Source organism: Schistocerca serialis, chromosome 3 (assembly GCF_023864345.2).
Source record: "Schistocerca serialis cubense isolate TAMUIC-IGC-003099 chromosome 3, iqSchSeri2.2, whole genome shotgun sequence".
Taxonomy (NCBI): Eukaryota; Metazoa; Arthropoda; class Insecta; order Orthoptera; family Acrididae; genus Schistocerca; species Schistocerca serialis.
Genome location: NC_064640.1, coordinates 337690394 through 337711341, shown reverse-complemented (window position 1 = coordinate 337711341; position 20948 = coordinate 337690394). Strand labels below are relative to the sequence as shown.

At 39.3% G+C, this 20948-nt stretch overlaps 1 protein-coding gene across 1 annotated transcript in view; it reads right to left on the bottom strand.

The window, feature by feature from the left end:
- The window catches only part of LOC126470816 (ly6/PLAUR domain-containing protein 6B-like), a 386004-nt gene that overhangs the window by 38089 nt on the left and 326967 nt on the right, over positions 1 to 20948 (bottom strand). The window lies entirely within an intron of this gene.

The window sequence follows — 20948 nt, the reverse complement described above, 5'->3', positions numbered from 1 at the left end:
TCGCTCTCTTTCGATTCTGCATCGCGACTCCGCTTGCCCTGTTCTAAGGCTTGCAGACGATCATAGATTTGTTCAAATGTACGGCCTAATTCTTTCATAATATCACTTTTTATTTCACTTGCCAGATTGTTTATTCTTTGTGAGATATCATCGGACACTCTCTGCATCGACTTGTCGACTTTATTTGTCTGCTGGATTAGTTTTTCGTCTATTTGTTCGCCTAGCTCTCGGATCGATTTTTCGGATGATCCTTTTTGTTCTCGTAACGATTTTTTTGATTTCTGCGTCCTTTGTTCGCCTAGCGCGCTGATCGATTTTTCAGATTTCTGCGTAATTTGTTCGCCTAGTTCTCGGATCGATTTTTTAGATTTCTGCGTCATTTGTTCGCCGAGCTCTCGGATCGATTTTCAGATTTCTCTGCGTTTTCTTTATTTTGTTGCAATAAGGCTTTCATGAGTTCTGAAAAATCAATTTGGTTAGTTGGAGGCAAACTAATTTCTGGCTCTGATGTGATCCCGTTCGTCCTGTTTTGCGTTTCCTCAGAAGTATTCTCCATTGCATTTTCGGAACCGTCCGGCGTGTTAATATTCGAAATCAAATTATCCCCATGGCCAATGTTGCTTAAGTTGTTGGACCGCCTACTTTTAGCTTGGTTACAAGTCTGCATTAGTTCAATTTATGCCTGGTACGCAACACACTAATCAGAATAAATGTATCCCGCAAAAGTTACGACAGTCACACTAAAGGTACCCAAATTAGTACGCACTTTTTCAGATGCACATCAAATTTTTATGTTTGATCGAAGTCAGTGCAATTTACAAGCGAGAAAAAGAAACACATACATATAAAACACACAAACATAGAAAACAAAACAAGACAAACAACACAACGCCGCTCAACAACGCCGTGAATCTTTTGAAAGTCTGCTCAGAAACAATGCAGAAGTTGTTTGAGCGCTGCAGGGAAAAGGATTAAGATTATACAACTCTCGCAATCTAACGTTACAGAGATTCCAGAGTCTAGCGGAATCACAGAACAGGGTCGCCATGTGTAACGTTGTTGGTTTAATTTGTTCTGTTAGTGGTGCTGCTATTCAAGACCATAAAAGTGGGTTAAAAGCTGTGAGCTGTCTGGGGAAGTTAACCTTGCATTACTGAGCAACTGTTTCACCAGGTATCCAGTCTAGCTTACCAAATTCCCAACCAGACTAACATTAATTATAATCTTTTAATAGTCATACGACAACCAGTGATATGTATATAAAAAAGAGAATTTAAATAAAAAGAAATAAATCAGTTTATATTTGGAAATTTATTTTAACATTGATCATTGAAATTTCAGCATATTAAACTCGATTCATAACTAAGCTGGTGCCTTATTTAGGATTGTGAAAATGTGAGATTGTAATCTTACGGAACACATCAAATATGGAGCCAAGATTGGGAGACTGCATACAACACTGCATTCATAAAATAACACACGAAGAACGTTGAAACATATGCAAGAGGAAATTAACCACAACCAACCGATTCAATTTTCACCCAAAGAAGTTACATCCATAGCGCAATCCTGTCCGTCATGTAATTACCACATAAAAAATGGTTCAAATGGCTCTGAGCACTATGGGACTTAACATCTGTGGTCATCAGTCCCCTAGAACTTAGAACTACTTAAACCTAACTAACCTAAGGACATCACACACATCCATGCCCGAGGCAGGATTCGAACCTGCGAACGTAGCAGTCGCGCGGTTCCGGACTGAGCGCCTAGAACCAATTACCACACACTGGTATATTAAATTCATACTAACTCTCTGTGAAATCTTCCCGAAAAGAATAGCTGAGGCGACTTTGATGATTACACCACATGCTTCACGTGGTCAACTTGGTTTACACAAAGAGTGCAACTCCTTAATAATTTTGATAATTAAAATAAGTTAGATCGAAAAGCAGTTTACAAAAGAAAAACCTCAAACTGGTTACTATCGTCTTACTATTAACCTGATGGGTCAAACAACTGTATAAGCATGTGGTACTGGTCTCACAAAGTACACCCCACGTGGGTTGAACATAAAGAAAATACACATATACAAACGGAATTGGCCAGAGAGGCAGCTTCCTATACCAACATGACAAGGGACGGACAGGACCATACTAAGGATAGAAACCTCTTTGCTTTTAGAAAGCGTAGCTACCTGTTCTGATGCTGGTCCTACTGTTCTCTAGCAGACAGGCTTGTCTGCTACCATCCAGTATGCAACTAGAAATACATTTGCTCATTCATCCTCTCACACAGAAGGGAAGGGGGATGACAGTATCTTATCATATACAATATATAAAAGAAAGCGGATTTAGGTTCCGTATGAGACTGTGTGACATGAATTACATATAAACTGTGTTTTAAAGTGTAGTAGTGTGACAGATCGTTCTTGTTTATGTGTAAAAGTAACACGTGTCACTGCTCAGTCTCCTCCCAGATAGTCAGAAACGCCACAGTAAATTTAGAAGAGGAATTTATGCCGTAAATGACAACAGATTTAAGAAATTAACATGAAAGGAATCCAACAGAGACCTTTCAACATATCTGTGTAAATGAAGCACTAACAAAATGTCAGTTTAGTTCTCAGAAAGGCTTTACATCATAAAATGCTATACATGCTTTCACCGATCAAATATTAAATGCTCTGAATAACTGAACATCACCCACTGGGATATTTTGTGATCTCTCAAAGGTTTTTGACTATGTGAATCATGAAGTTTTTCCAGATAAGCTTAAGTATTGTGGTATGAGTGGTGTAAATGGTTTAATTCATATTTAACTGAAAGAATGCAGAAGTTTGAAATCAACAGTAAGATACTCTGTAAAAATCAGCTACTCCTCTAACTGGGGAGGTAACGGGAATGGTGTCCCATAGCGTTCAGTGCTGGGTTCTTAATGTTCTTAATATATGTTATGACTTGTCAATGTATATTCATTAAAGGTGAAAAGCTAGTTCTTTTGCTGATGATGCAAGTATAGTAATCACACCCAGCAAACAAAAATTAACTGAGGAATTTTTAAACAATGTCCTTCAGAAAATAATTAAGTGGTTCTCCGCAAATGGACCCTCACCAATTTTTGAGAAAACTTGGTATACACAGTTATGTACAGTAAATGATATAATACCATGTATAAATATAGACGTTGAACAGAAGTCTTTTGCTAAGGCAGAATATTAAAAGTTTCTGGGTGTGTGCAATAATGAGAAATTGAATTGTAAGAAATACATTGATGATCAGCTGCTATTAGGGTTATTTGCTGATAAACATATCACTAAATTAGCCTACTATGCCTGTTTTTATTCACTGCCTTCATATGGTATCATATTTTGGGGTAATTCATCATTAAGAGAAAAAGTATTCATTGCACAAAAGGGCATAATCAGAATAATAGCTGGAGCCCGCCTAAGATCACCTTGCAGACATTTATTTAAAAAAAATTGGGGTAATCACAGTACCTTCACAATACATATATTCACTTATGAAATTTGTTATTAATAATCTGTCCCAATTCAAAAATCATAGTGAAGTGCATAACTACAAAACTAGAAGAAAGGATAATCTTCAGTATTCTGGGTAAAATATGTCTTTGGCAGAGATAGAGAGGTGAATTATGCTGCCACAAAAATCTTTGGTCATTTGCCAAATAGCATTAAATTTCTGGCAGACAGCCAATCAACATTTAAAAACAGATTAAAAGAATTTCTAAATAACAACTCCTTCTATTCAATAGATGAAATTTTAGATATGAAGTAGTAACTGGAAACAAATTATATTGTGTAATGATAATTTATTTTAAACTTACACGTTTCACATCATTACGAAACGTCGAATTCGTGATCTGTGGAACAAGTATTAATCGAATGTAATGTAGCCCTCGATGTGCGTATACCCTTACTTTAGTTATCCAGTATTTGAAAATGAGAGAACTTAGTGACTTGCAACAAACTTTACACATAATTTAAAATCTTTACAAAACGTTTTCTTGGTGACAGCTCCCAGAAAATGATGAGAAGGAAAACAGTTTATCGCTTACTACATTTCCGCTGTTCGTGTAGTGAAAGTGCTGCATGAAGCATGACGTTTAATTTATTACTTCTTTACTACCAAATCTATTCGCACCACATTTTCCAGACAATATCGACATATGCCACTGAATAAACCTACAAAAATTTATAATTCTACGACACATACTTCGGGAGATGTGACACAAAATAGTGAATTTCGCGAGAAACTGTAGTATTATATATGACGTTTTGATTTATAATTTCTTTACTAACTCGATTCGTAACACATTTTGCAGATAGTATCCACATACGATGCTGAATGACCTAAAAAAATATATCATACGCTGTAGATCATGTAAATAGTTCGAATTTGATTTCGTCTCAGGTTGGTACGGAAGAGCCATAGTCGATTTTATTTATTGTAAGTATTCCATAGATTATCAGTAACGCCTTAGAACAGGCTTCCCGCCACATTCGACACAATACTGTAACTGTGTTTATAGCTTTCTCGCGGGATAGCGTAAAATTCTTCATACGTAGAGTCCGTGTTACACGGGACTCAAAGAAATTTAGTTTGTGACTTTACCATAAGGGGAATGTTATGTCACAAGGCACCGAGCAGTAGGTTGCGACAGCACGAGTCGTAGGTACATTGCTGCACGAAGGTGGTGGTCTAAAGGAGCGGGAGCGGGGGAAGCGTGGTCTCCGAGATACTAGGAGCAGGCAGCTACTTGTACCTCGAGGCAAAGCTTTCTTTGAGAGTTGCTGTGGCTAACAACAAATGAGAAGGTACCCATGGGGATGTAACTGTGGTGGACCTTCCAACACTGAAAAGGGCCAACAGGCATTCAGGACGTTCCCACCGGCTGTGTTTATAAGGCATCATATGATACCACCTAGAGAAATAAACCTTTAAAACTAATTGAGCTACTAAAATTTCAAGAGTATTTTGACAAGCGTCTCACTGGAACTATTAATATGAGCAAATGCCTGAATTTTTTCGACCGAAACCGCATGAGATACAACTGCTTTAATGAAGTCCAACTTTTTAAATCATGATTATTTATTATTAGTCTTGAGAGCAAATACATTAATCAAAAGGCATTAATATGCACAAGAACGCAACAGCCTTCAGCACTGGACGGCAATGTGGTTTGTTTCTGACAGCATCGTTATCACAGAAATGTTTGTTTTAATGTGTAAAAAAAACCTTTTGTAAATGGCGACTTAAAAGTTTAATTGTAGTCTCAAACTGATGCTCTGAATAGTAAAACTGAAAGCACCACTGGAAAAAGCGTGACTGAATTGAGAGACCTGGTAGTCAAGGAAAATTCTTTCACATTTATGCTACCACGAACATGTAACATCAAAATGCTGGAGATTAGGGTGTCTATAGGCGAATGGATTACGGCAGGAAATCGATATATATATATATATATATATATATATATATATATATATATATATATATATATGTATAGTGTGTAACAGGTATAAATGTAGATATTTTTATATGTGGAACGTTATTATAAACACACATCACTGTGTTGGTTGTTTTTTTCTCTGCAACCTGCAGTTCTGCAGAAACGTTATCACAAACTTTACAAACAGATGTTTTCTGTATGGTCGTACTGCACCACTTAAGTGGACTACGCACGTCTGGGATCTGTTGCCCAGTGAAAAATAAGCATTAATGGCTTGCTCTCGCCACGTGTACCAGGAGGTACTAACCAACCTAAAAACATTCAACTTGTAATGGCTGTAATTATTAGTCTGCAGATGGTGTAACTACTGATGTAATGTTGCTCAGTACACCGTCCTCAGTCACCAATAGAAATATCTGCAGTCGTATCCGTTACACTCTGTATATTTGTTACACAGGCTATACCAATCTGTTAACAAACATGCTGCATACCTCGAATTTTTTCATTGTTTGTTTCCATGCTTGCCTGATTAGGACTCCTGTTGTTGGAACAATTTAACTGGTCTTCAGTTATTTTGTTTAAACTGCAGACAAAAAGGCTGAAATACTGCGACATTAAGATAATGTACACGTATAGTATGTCCAGTATTAAAAAAAAATTCGAAATCCTTTCTTCGTTGGTATACAGATAATAAATTTATTGAAAGTTAAAAATGCGCAGGCTATGTAATAAATTTGGATTGCCTCTTAATATTCGTGTGCCTATCTAATTTTTCATCACATAATAATAATTTTAACGTTATAACGTATACTAATATTCCTGCAGTGGAAAACAGTGTAAGTACAAACAGTATTGCCAGTATGATGTCGTTATTTACAAAGCAAAGACTGAAGAAAGACAAACAGCTCCTGGAAAGGACTCTGTGACTTAAAAAAGACATGCAATGACAGTGTAGAAATAAGGAATAATATATTCAGGCAATTCATATCCAGTTACCGCCAGTCGTAGTTCGTCATCAGAGTGATGCTTCAGTTAAAACTACACGAGTCGTGCAAGTTGAACAACTAGGATAGTTAATGCACATCATCACGTATCTGACAACATATTCCTGTGACATTGCATAATAAAATCCACTATCGTAATTAGTTAAAATTTTAAAGTAAAATAATATCAAAGTAGAGATTAAAAAGTACACACACTTAAACTAATACAATTGACTCATAACAACTATTACACAAAAAGTTAAGAATGCACTGGTTTACAGAAAAACAAAAGAAGGTAGTCACAAGAGGGCACCACCAGTAATAGGTGCGAAAAGAACTGGACACGAATTTTTATAGGCAGAACGAATATTCACGACATTTCTATTTTAATATACAGGGTAAATAAAAAATTACAATTACAGGCTTTTAGGGGTTGTGAGGGGGAGTTAGTAAATGAAGTTTAGATAGTTAACCCATATCCGGAAATGTACCGTTTGGATGAGGAAAGGATCACTTTCAAAACTTCTGCTGCTCTGTATCCACACAGCGGAAGCAATGAGTTCTGACCTGTATGCTGTCGGAGCACATGGCATTGGCGATGCTTCCAGTACTTGTGCTAGGATTCTCTTCTATGCGACGAACGACGTTTCCTTCAAAGCCGAGAGTGCAGCGCGTCCGTGCAACAACAGAGCCAACTCTCCTACTTCGGACCGTTCCAATTTCTCGCACGGACGAACGTGCTATGTGACGTCATAATTACAACAGGAACTGATGATGGCGCCCAGTTCTCAGCTTGTGTGTGTACCGTGACATGGGAATATGAAAGTAATCTGATCTTCAAACTTATTTTATATCCAAACGGTATATTTCCAGACATGGTTTCCTTGACAAAACTTTATCTATTCACTCTATAACCCATGGAAGCCTGTAATAGGAAATAAGAATCATCCTGTTTACGATTACGTGTTTGGGTAAATCCTAACTGCCTGGTGTCTTTCTGATTTCGGTATCTTCAATACGCCTATTTGTTGTTGTGGCCTATGCGATCAGCTAACTGCAGCGTGCATCAGTACACACTAGTGTCACACTCGACGCTCATCTGACTACAGGTAGTGACTATCTTTACTTTAAAGATTTAAATTATGTTGAAGGTGGCCTTTATTATACGAGGACGCAGGAGAATATTGTCAGTCACGTGATAACCTGCGTAATTTTCCTAATAGTTCAATTTACAACACTTATGTAATTTTAACCGGTCTTGCGCTGATGGCGGATTGCGATTCGCACAATTAGGAATGAATAGTTTAAATGTTTTATATTTATTTGTATACTACCAGTGTCTGTATTTTATGTCGCATTACGCTCCATTTCGTACCCTCGTACCTCATTCACCTCTTGTACTAGAGTTAGATATGGAGATCATCTGTGCAACACTTAAAACTGGTAATCCAAATAAATATAAAAAGTAATCCAAATGGCATTTTTCTTTCTCCAATAGCCGGCCGCTGTGACCGAGCGGTTCTAGGCGTTTCAGTCCGGAACAAGGCTGTTGCTACGGTCGCAGGTTCGAATCCTGCCTCGGGCATGGATGTGTGTAATGTCTTTAGGTTAGTTAGGTTTAAATAGTTCTAAGGCTAGGGGACTGATGACCTCAGATGTTAAGTCCCATAGTGCTTAGAGCCATTTCAACCGTTTTTTTCTCCAATATACATGTTCCAGTCACACAAATGCGCCCACTTGTTAAAATCTTAAATCACCACCTTTTGAAGCACGGACGTGTAGGAAAAATGTCAGTGAGACTCTCGGAGGTACCGACAGGGAGGTGGAGGTATGTCTCCTCAAGTACAGTGGCCAGTTGCACTACGTTTCATGGCTGAAGATCTATGGTACAAACAGCTCGAGCGAGGTCATCCCGCAAATTCTCGGCTGTGTTTAAATCGGGGAGTTTGGAGGTCAGGGGAATACACAAACTCATCCTGTTGCTCTTTGAACCATACATGTACACTACTAGCTGTGTGATACGTTGTTTTGTCTTGCTGGTAGATGCCATCGTGTCGAGGAAAAGAAAACTGAATGTTGGCTTGGACATGGTCCCCAAGAATAGATGCATACATGTATTGATCCACTGTGCCTTCCAGGATGATGAGATCACCCAGGGAATGCGACGAAAACGAAATATTCCCCAGACCATAACGCTCCCTCCTCCAACCTGGACCCTTACAACGTTTGTTGCAGGACCATACACGCCTACGGGCATATGTCCGATGGAGTATAAAACGTGATTCATCCGAAAAGGCTGCCTTCGCCATTCAGTGGATGTCTACTTGGGCCTTTGACGTGGATATTCCAGCTAGGGGTGACGGTGAACAGCAGTCAGCATGGGTGCATGAACCAGGCGTCTGCTGCACAGGCCCATATGGAGCAATATTCACTGAACGATCGTTGAGGAGACGCTGTTGGATGGCCAGCTGCTCAAGAGTTACATGTCTATTCGCCCATACACATCTCCGCATCCGTCGTTCGTCGCTGTCGTCTATGGCCCATGGTGCACCACAGTTGACCTCGAACATACGCTGTGTTCACTTTAATGTGACTGGGCTGTGTATTAAAAGTAGTCAGGTTGCCCACAGCACAAAAAGAGACACTCGAAGCTGGAACAACGATTCGTTGTAGGCTGATTTCCTGACAGCTAAAAGCAAAGCAAGTTAGAGTCGTATGACGTTGTTGGCTGGGAGACCCCAAGGTGCAGGTTCAGCCATCTAATTGGAAAAGACTGTCCTCCAGTGCACTTAGTGGCCCCTTTCCTTGCGGATGTATTTATATTGGTATTTGTAGAAAAGTAGATGAATGTAATGAATGTACGTGTAGTACGATTTTGTGTTTGTGTTGCATGATGGTGAGGAGTGAAGGGAGAGGATGAAACACGGTACTGGCACATAGCTTTCTCCTCTCGAATAGTACGAAGGAAACCGCTGGGATCACCATTAAGGATACAGAGTACTTATAAATGATGGAAAAACTGAAACTTTTTTACGACTTCACTAAATTCTATAGTATTTCCTGATTACATTGATATATACATTAAGTGTTTCAAATGAAAACTGACCTATATATACCAAATTTCAAATTTACACTCATGTATGCCGCCACGCCCCCTTTATTTCTGTTTCCGACACCAGTATTATTTCGATAAGAACTGTGAACTTTCTGTTTACAGCGATTATAAGTATCATACATTGTATATGTTGGTAACAGTGCAGGTTTCTGCTGTCTGTAAATGATTATCTTTGCTAGTATTTGCTTTTATTTCGCTGAAGAAGTTTGTTCACGTGTTACTGAATGTTTGTTGCCCAAGTGCTACATATATCTGTGGAAGTACATATCATTTATTGTGCAATAAATACGAACTATGCCACGTATCAAGAAATTCAATAAACGGAAATTCCGTGATAACCAGTTCACAAACAAAGCAAGCCACATTGTTGAAAGTAACCTATGTATCAGTTCTTCAGGAAAGAAACTCCCACATGACACGCCTCCCGGTGATTCAAATTTTTGTGTTAATAATGACGCTGTTTGTAGTTGATTTGTTGTTGTTGATGTGAGCATCTTATCTTCTTTGATAAAGGAAGTGGCTAAATGTAAACAATGTGATGGTGTAGGCTGGCTGGAAATAACAGAAGAACAAAGTTGCAGGAAGATTCAAAATGGCTCTGAGCACTATGCGACTTAACTTCTGAGGTCATCAGTGGCCTAGAACTTAGAACTAATTAAACCTAACTAACCTAAGGTCATCACACACATCCATGCCCGAGGCAGGATTCGAACCTGCGACCGTAGCGGTCGCTCGGTTCCAGACTGTAGCGCCTAGAACCGCACGGCCACACCGACCCGCTTGCAGGAAGAGTTTAGCGTCAAAATTAGTTGTTCTGTATAGATCCTGCAATAAATCTACCTAGAAAAAGACTTAGAACATTGTGAATAATTCATATCATCTGATTTTGAAGTTACTGTATGCAATGCGTGCAATAGGAAAAAGAAAAAAGGCTGCTCAAACGTTTTGTAGTTTGATGGACCTTCCTCCTCCTCCCAGTAGGTTCAGAAAGTACATAAAAATACTTTTAGGTGCATTGACGGTTGTGTCTAAAGCATCTGTGAAACGTGCAGTAGAAGAAACTGAGCGTATTAGTGGAACCAGGGACATTGCTGTTGCACTTGATGGGACATGGAAACGTTGAGCATATCGTTCCTTGAATGGTGTTGTAAGTGCTACTTCTCTGGAGAATGGAAAAGTTGTCGATGTTGAGTGCTTATATAAGTACTGCCACACCTGCTATGGTAACACTGAATGACATATTGGACATCAGTGTTCTAAGAATTATGATGGTTACAGTGGAGGTATGGAGTGTGATAGAGCTCTACAAATATTTAAAACGTTAGATATACGAAGTACCTAGGCGATGGGGACTCTAAAGCTTTCAATAAAATTAATGAGTTCAGTGTTTATGTTGATACCATGGTAACAAAACTGGAGTGTTGTGGACATGTGCAAAAGAGGATGGGTGCTAGTTCAGGAAGCTACGAAGAGAAATGAGAGGAAAACTGCTATCTGATGGAAAACCTCTGTCTGGCCGAGACAGATTGACAGAAACTGAAATAGACCTTCTTCAGAATTATTATGGACTGGCCATTAGACGAACTGCACCTCTCAATGATGTTAAAGCAATGAGAAAAGCTGTATGGGCCACCCACTTTCATAAGTTGTCCGCAGATGACCACCCTGTTCATGGAGTTTGTCCTAAAGAAGGAGAAAAAAATGTGTGTGAAATCTTATGGGACTTAACTGCTAAGGTCATCAGTCCCTAAGCTTACACACTACTTAACCTAAATTATCCTAAGGACAAACACACACACCCATGCCCAAGGGAGGACTCGAACCTCCGCCGGGACCAGCCGCACAGTCCATGACTGCAGCGCCTAGACCGCTCGGCTAATTCCGCGCGGCTAAAGGAGATTCTTGGGTGGTTACCAAAAAGCAAAAGAAAGTAGTCAAAATCTACCATCACAAACATTCTCTTCCTGAGCTTGTTATGAATGAAATAAAACCAGTTTTTAGGGACCTGAGTGACCCTGTTTTGCTCAGTAAATGTCTTCATGGGGGCACGCAGAATACAAACGAAAGTTTCAACCATTGCATATGGGAAAGATTACCAAAGAATGTTTTTGTAGGACTAAATACATTTAAAGTAGGTGTACTAGATGCAGTGATCTGTTTCAATGATGGAGTGATAGGAAGGTTGGAAGTCCTGAGAAATTCAGGCATAAAATGTGGCTCTAATATGGAAGATCAATTGCTTGCGTGTGACAGACAACGGGTCCATGAAGCTGAAAGATTCGCTCTTCAAGTTACTAAAGAAGCAAGAAGTGCTGAAAGGAATGCCAAGTGGAAACTTGAAGATGAAGAAATGCTGCAGGACAAAGACTGTCCTTCAGGAATATTCTGAGACACAGTTTAATTGGACTCATATCTTCATTTGCAATTTCCCGCAAGTTATATTTTTCAAAATTCAGGTAAAAATATTTCCTACAGTTTATAAAGTGTTGCTCTAATTTTTTCTGTAACTTGCAATATTCCATACTTATGTAGCAGACCTAAGCTTTATTGCAGAATCAATTAAATTATATAAAAATACCATTTTTATGGGGAAAAAAATTATAAAAATTAAAATGTATGATGTGATTTTTTTATCCTTGTAATATACATAATAGGTGGAATTAAATAGGTCTAGTACCTCAGCCATCAAGTCATGCGTATCTGTAAAAATTTGGTCTCCTTCAAATGTGTAACATTGGACTGATGGTATCGGTACCTCAATTTGAGGAAGCATTTTGGAGAAAAATGCATGGATTTCTTTGTAATTTTTAATAATCCTAAGCAGGTCCATAAGTATTTAAACTACTTCTGATTTGTTTAGAAAGTGTGCTGCATTACCTGATATCAAGAAAAAATCTGTAAAACATATCCAGTACAAACAGTGCCTGAAAGAAATTGGTGTTTATTTTTACATAATATTGAGCCGAAAAAGTACCCTGTATCCCTAAAAGCGTCACATGCTCTCACGTCATGAGATACTCCGGAGATGTTCGGAACCGAATCCATGAGACTGGCTGAAGGTTTGGTAATCAGGAACTTTTCACCACCATTTATCCTCCCCTTCGCGGCCGAATACTGACACTGATAGTATCATCGACCACCAGGATTAGAACCGGCTTACCTCAGAGTCGATCTCCACTGCATAGATGTATGTTAGTGCCTTAGGTATTTCTTTGAGATAAAACGAGTCGATAGCCAGAGTGCTAATGAAGGGTTTTGAGAAACTTGATTGGAGCATTTTGGAAGATGCACGTTTCTTCTAGTGTGTTACTGTCCAATTGCTACACAAGTAGTAGCAAAACTAAAGCATTAGATCAGAATAATCATATTGGTTGTAAAAAAAAAAAAAAAAAAAAAAAAGGAACTAAGTGCAAGCGTTAAATTATGTGCAGTCATCCATTAAAATATTCACAGTGACAACTTTAAGAAATTTCATCGGTGGAAAGTTACTGTTGTCATCCTGAGTAAAGGATATACAGTTCTCGAATGATACAAGAACAGAAGTACTGTTTTCTAATTAAACACACAGACGGGTATAGGGAGACCATCGTAACACCAGCGTACAACATCATATAAATATCGAAAGTGAAAAAAATTATAAACCAACTAAGAGTCAGTAGTATGTTTTAATTAAATCAGTGCTTCAAATTGCGTCGTACATTAACGGTCTAACAACCGCACCCGGCACAGATTCCATGTCACAATGATGCGAAATACCTCATATCGCAGCTGTGCATCGGGTAAGTGTTTCTATTTCATTTTAGAGACCGGAAATTAAATGGGAAATTGCTTGACTGTTCCAATAGATGATTTATGCTGCTACTGTTTTGTGAACACTGCCGTATTTTCATTTGTGCATAATAAAATATTTAATTTCAAGACACATTTATTTAATATTCCAATTGCGTTTTGAAATATATAAATTACTGAATTTACGAAACTACATATTCTCAGACTTTTGCAATATCGTTGAAAAGAGTATTTCTTTTACGTGAAATGGCTATCTGGTGAAATACTCTGATTACGCAGGACATATTACATCGATACTTAGTTTGCTTGCCTAAAAGTACTGGGACTAATTTTATAGAACTTGAGTGCAGATTTTAAATTTGAATCAGTCTTTTGGGTGTTGCTTATGTGGTCATTCTTTTAGTATTGTTTTAATCAATTCTCGTAATAACAGGGAGATCGTATGATTAGTTTTAACTCTGTTCATTTCACTGTATCTAGAGAATGGTTTTTGTTAATGAAGAAGTAGTTTTTGGTTCTAGAACAGAGGCATCAATGGAACGATTAATAAGACGGGATTTGAGCACCGCTAGTAACTTTCGTAATTCCTGAAGACACATTACTTTTTAGTTGATGAAATTAGTCCGCGTAGGGTTATTAATGATTTATCAGTACAGCGCGTATACAGTTTATAGAAATGCGTTTGTTTCTATTTACCCTCGTTTATAGTGGTTGGCTGTGGAAGCATCAAAACCCTATCTGCTAAGTAGTTCTGTCCGTCAAAAACAGAGTGGGTTGATGCAATGTGAGCCTCTTTCCATGTTTCAGTTACAAGGGAAGAAAATAACTTATATTAAAAAAGGCTGCACGGCAGGAAAAAGAGTTTGGGAAATCTTCTTGAATTATCTAGGAGGATCGGAATATATTCCTTCGGGGACCTCCATCCGGAGGCGGAAGCTCGTTGGTAGTATCAGGAGAGGCCGCGGCCGCAGTCCCTTGGGGTGCGCCGTGTGACGTGTTGCGATGGCAGCGGAAGTACGAAAGATTTGTGATACGGGCACGCAAGCCGCGCGAGAAGATGGGACACCTGCGGAGTAAATCCTCTCTGGAGTCATGAGGGCAGCTCCAGCATGAGGAGGAGCGTGGACCAGCGTGTGGTACAAAGCATCATCCGTGAGTTTGAGTAGAAAAAATGACGACCGCTTTAGAGGACTACAAATACTTGAAAATTAAGATTAGTCACTTACAAATTTTGGGTAATATGACCTTTACTCTATCGTCGAGATTCCATAAAAAATACAATTCCAATGCTTTAAGTACTATCTATACTTGGGGTAGTTGTAAATCTGCGGAATTAGGAATTATCTGTATGCTAGTAAAGTTTCACTGTAACTTGGAACGCTAATCGATAAGCAAGTGGTTACTGAGTCATAACGACAGTAGTTGACACGTCTCCGTTATCAATCGCTGTTGCTTCCTACAGGTCGAAACTCAAACCACAGCACGATTCGAATATTCTTCGTACGGTGTACGCAATTTCTAGTTAACAGTGATAGTTTTCTGGATTTTATTGGTGCTTCATGCTTTTATAGCTCTAAATATTAACTTTTTTAAGTATCAACTCTCATTATGTACTCTCTATTCAATGAAGTCTATATCTTAAATATTTTCTGTTAATTTATAACACAGGAACATTGGTACGTTTACCAACACTGAGGTTAGGTTCGGTCTGTTTCTTCAGCTCAGTCCTTGTCTGAAATGTCTGTTCGGGGTTGGCTGTCACAAAAGTTTCTGTGATGGTTGTCACACGTGATGCCGTTCCGAGGTAGATTTTTTAGTACTTTTTTTTTTTTGCTTGATTCAGGTAAGGATCGTGAGGAATCGTTTAAATAAAACACAAACCGATGAAAAGTTGTTCCGGGCACCCTTCTGGCATATGATTTAAGCATGATAAATTATGTTACATGTCCTAAGTGAAAGTCACCGCGTGTAGTAAGACCTCCACCAAGGACCGGCGATAAAAAAAATGCTGATATAAATAACTCCCTGGAAACAGATACAGCAGTTTAACAGATTCATTGGTTGAGAGAAAGCTTTAAGAATTAACGAAAAATCTCAGTTAGTGAAGAAGAGATTTTTATTTAGTTTCTCTTGAACGATTTCGTAACAACAAAAATAAGGAAAAACGAATCCAATGTATAGAATGAAAGAACTGGACTAAAATATCTTCTATACATGTCAGAATTGTCAGAGTACGCTTGAAAGTGACTAGGATAATTAAGTATATTTTCTTAAATTACTGTTTTAGTGTTTAAATTTGTCTTAAATATCTATTAGAGTTTAATCAGTATCACTTTTTGATTTTTATACTTAATACAACTTTTTTCTTTTTGTTTTTTTAGGATTGATCCCGTATTGACACGGGGTCGGCCAGTGGCTTGTTAATGATATTGGGAGGCCGAATGCCCTCATTGTCGTCACCTCTCAACCCCTTCCCTGTGTATGTGAAAGTGTGATAAGGTGTTTGAAATGTTTGTGAATCGTGGATACCAGTCCCGTATTCATCTACTCGGATGTGCTAAACCACCTAAAAATCACTAGTCTGGCCAGAAAAGCGACCTCCGTCGATAATCTGCTGGTCGGATTTAATCCGGGGCCTGAGCGACTACCCTTATTCCGAAAGCGTACTAACGTGCGCAGCTATTCGGTCAGGTCAATACAACAGTTTTTAAATAAATAATTTCTTTTTTTGCGATCTAAATAACCTGCGGCTACCGACTCCAATAACTGTGACAACCAAAGCGGAACTGAGGCAGGTTGTCACAAAAACTTACTCCGATAGAACTTTGAAAAACAGAATGCTAATATGGTCCCCAGCATCTTTAAAAATTTTCTAAAGAGTTTTAGCATTTGAACATATTCGCGCTCTTTTTAACATATTGCGAGGTACACCAATGAAAGAAAGAGAAACTATAAACACTTTCTCTTCAAAAGTTAAAAATCATAAATTGGGACAACCTGCCTACACTGGATTCGACAAATTAATTAGTAAATGCAAAGACAGAAATAGCTCTGCAGAAAATGAAATTGTTATCGTAAAAGGCGTGTACGTCGATACCACAGTAACGCTGCTCAGGATTGTTCTATGCAATTCAGAGGCCATGAAGTCGGCTTACGTTATTTGTGCGAATAAGACAACTGCATAATGGACTGTAGGAAGGTAGTTGGTGTTGTACGATAGAACTAGCGGGAAAATCCTCCTATGGAGCACAAAAAGACTAATAAACTCGTGTTTTAAAAGACCCTTACTGAAAAGTGGGGAATCAGCTGCTTCATTCTACCTTCCCCAGCATCTTTAAAAATTTTCTAAAGAGTTTTAGCATTTGAACATATTCGCGCTCTTTTTAACGTACAATCCACATCTCACTCCCACAAACGCCAACTCGAACACACCTTCACACCTACTAGAGCATCGCTGTACGTGGCTCATAACCATCCACATACACTTTCCCAATCTCACTCACTCATTCAGCTAAACTCATTGTCATTATCTCTTTGTCTCCTGTCTTACAGCCACCGTATCTTTCGTTCTTTCCTACTACTACTGTCTCCTCCCACTGTCACTGTATCCCTCTTACTCTCTCTTGTTGCTAGTATCTCATTCATTCCTTCCTACTGCTGCTGTGTCTTCATTCTCTCTTTCTCGTTGTCATTATCATGGACTCTGTCTCTCATTATCACTGGCTCTCATCCACTTCCACTTTCTTCTTCTCCTTATCCCTCTCCCACTCGCTCTGTCGCGTTCACTCTTTTCCTAGCACTGTTCTGACTTTGTCAACCATGTTCCAACTATTTCCATGCTGTCTTTCTATACCATAACCACTGTCTGCTATCTTCCAGTATTTGTTATTTTGCGTCTCTTTCCCACTGTCTCCTTCGCTCTCAGCATAAAAAAGTGCGAATGTATTCGCATGCCAAAATCTTTGGGAAAATTCTTAAAGGTGCTGAGGAAGGTAGAATGAGGTAGCTGGTACACACTTTTCAATCAGTTTCTTTTAAAAGCAGCTTATCAACCTTTTCAATCAGTTTCTTTTAAAAGCAACTTATTAGCCTTTTCAATCAGTTTCATTCAAAAGCAGCTTATCAGCATTTTTATGCTACTTCCCTTCTTTGGGGAGTGTCACTCATATGAAAAGAACTTTATGGGTTAGTAAAATTTTGATAGTTTACTTATGTTAACCTGAAATAACGCACAACAAATTTTGCAACTTATTCCTGATTATATGCGCACAAAACTTTTGTATTTGCTTCAGTACCACAACATGAGGTTCCTTCTGATGATAACAGAGACGCTTTACAGTACATTTTTCCGTGCTACGTCAGTTTGTAAACTACGTTTTCGCCATGCAAAAAACACGTATTAAACAGCAAATTATACAATTTGCACCTATAGATAACAGCATAGCTGAATAGTGTTCCTCTGCTTGATGGATAAAGCAGAACAAATAACTAAAAAGGTACCTACAAAACGGTATTAAACGCGAGAAGAGTAAATAATGGTGCTCATGAAACCAGAATTAGATGAAAACTAATACACACGGGCCTAAGACAACCTAAGAAACACATTTTAGCCAAGAATAACGAAACTTACTTATGTGTAACTGAGAGACGCAGAAACCAAACTGTTAGGGAAAAGGCTTCAATACATAATTAACACGAAAAAATTGAGAAATGGAAAATAGGGGAAACAGGATAATGGAAGCATAACATTTTACCGCACATGAGGAAGAAAATTTAACCTATGATAGAAATGCAACGCTGATCAGGTAATCGTTAATACAACAAGCTAATGGCTTCATCAAAGACAAGAAAACTCTCAGAAACAAACTACAGGATACCGAATATGTGTTAATCAATAAATCGATATAGAAATGGGGGCAACAGCTTCAAAAGCAGACAAAACCAATACAGGTTAATTCATATAATAAAGTAAAAACACCAACCAGTTACTATTAATAGTACTATTTATTAAGAAGAAATCGCACCGTTGCAAATTTCAAGCTGACAGCTTCATCATCAGACGACTGTCCAGGTTTAAAACTACTTATGCCTTAAGCTGCACATGTGATGTTGGCTGATTTTCGTTGGGGGGGGGGGGGGGGGTCAGTGGGAGTGACAATGCCATCCAAAATTCAATTGTGCCCATACATAAATAGCAATACATGACCAAAACAAAAGATGAATGGAAACAGAACACATTTATGTGCAATTTTTTTTTAAAGCACGTTCTCAGTGCTACTGTGTTCTCGGTAGTCTGATATATTTCCCTAGGATTGTTCTAAATGTCAAATCATGGCGAAAATGTTTCAGAGATTCATCACTAGAAGATTCATGGTCTTCGTGCCAAGTAGAGCTTCCCTCAGGAGTACCAAGTACTACTCATCAAGTCTTTATTTCCAAAGATTCAGACACAACGGTTGAGTCAGCTAAAACTATGAACCCATTCCACGTATTCCTAGTGCATGCGCTTGATTCCTTTGGTTTTAGATATGCTGCAGAGACATAGTTTACAATGTAGCTTTGTAAGAACTCTAAATATAGTGTGCTGGCATAAGCTGTCATCAGCACACTGGTCAGCAAAGATGAAATGCGCTGGATCAAACGCGCCTGTAATGAGAGAGGCCAGAGACATACCGACAAGCAGCACGCCGCCAACGCTCTCTCGACAGCATGTATTTAGGCGGGTGCCACTGACCGGAGGGCCTCACTGACTCACAGGCTCGACTCAGTCATCCAGTTTGGCATCTGTCAGTTCATGTCACAGGCTACGACAGTACATAGCGAACAGAGTAGTGCCTTTAGTGGGACTAGCAGAGAGACTAAAGTTTGTAGTACCAACATTACCGATATTGGCTGCAAGAGGACTGTTATTGAAGATCTCGTACCACAACACATGGACTGTGTTCACGTTAAGTATATGTTCATGTAAATAAAGAACCGTATTAATGGTTCAAATGGCTCTGAGCACTATGAGACTAAACTTCTGAGGTCATCAGTCCCCTAGAACTTAGAACTACTTAAATCTAACTAACCTAAGGACATCACACACATCCATGCCCGAGGCAGGATTCGAACCTGCGACCGTAGCGGTCGCGCGGTTCCAGACTGTAGCGCCTAGAACCACTCGGCCACACCGGCCGGCGAACCGTATTAATCCACGTGTGCGTTTGTGTTGTGGTGACGAGGATATTTCAGTGACGATCGAAGATAATCAACTTGGCCCAAGATTTTTCTTGCTTCTCTTGTGTTTTAACTTTCGGGGCTGATCGTGTTAAAGTGTATCTATTTGCTAATGTGTTGTTTTGTTCTTGCATGTATTCCAGAACTGGATCCGCAGAACTAATCATATTTCTCTTTTCGGAGGCAATGTAGTTGTGTAAACCATGAATTCCCCGCCCCCTCCATCCCCTGCCCACGCGCCTCAGCTGCAGACGGCCAATGTGATGGATCTAACACAAGTTTTTCAGTTTCAGAACGGAAAATTACTACCCTAATGACGACGGCACAGCTACTGACTGCAAAAGCTGCGTCGGTCGCACAACCACACCGACCAACCAACCAGCCCGTCAAGTGCCGTCCACCAGTATACTACGGTTCTGGCAATTTATGGACACAGAGGAGGAATGGATTGAATAGCTTACTCAGTTCCAAGCCCATTGTCAGTTTCATCGTGTTCAAGGTACTGTAAAGTTACAATACTCCTTTCTATTGTGGGGTCCCCAGAGTTCAGGTTAATACAAAAATTATTCCCAGCCGCGTCTCCCGACCAAGTAATCGCTGCATTAACTCAATACTATGACCATCAAGTCCAAGTAGCTGCAGCTAGATATGTTCTTTCGCTTACAGAAAAAACCGCAACAGAAGTAACGGGCGTGACTAGGAAGTGTAAATTGAAGTGTAATTGTGGCATTTTTTTTACAGTGATTTAATGATACGCAATGCTATAAAATTCAGTGTCCCAGATAGTAGATACGGGAACAGATCTTAAAGTACCCGGCTCCATCACTTCCCCAAGTACTGCAAAATATTGGAGCAATATGATTCAGGTGCCATTGCGGCCGATAAGTCTGACCAGGCCCCGGTTCATCAGGTAGAGTCGCTCCTTTTTCGTGACCGCCCAAAGCAGCCACAACAACGAGCGCGTACACAGCCGCGCGGACAGCCAGGTACACATGTTAACAGGCCTGCGAATTTAGTGAAGTCTTGCCCTAGATGTTTTTCTCGCCATGAGAGACAAGACCGCCCATCACATAACGCAACGTGTGGAAAAACAGACCATGTGTAAGCAGTTTGTCTGCAACGACACAAAAACGCCAATTTTGCCCGCTCCGAGAAAAGAAACAGGCTTGAGCACATTCAGTAAACGCTGCGTTTTCAAAACCTAAAACATGTTCTGCCAAAAATAAGATTAAGGTTGCGCCGCCTCCTCGCCTTTTTGCTGTGCAATGACGTTCTGACAAACTATTTGTCTCATTACCAATTGCTGGCCGTCGTGTGAACTTTCAGTTAAACACAGGTGCCTGAGTAAAATTGCTTAATCGTGCCACGTACAA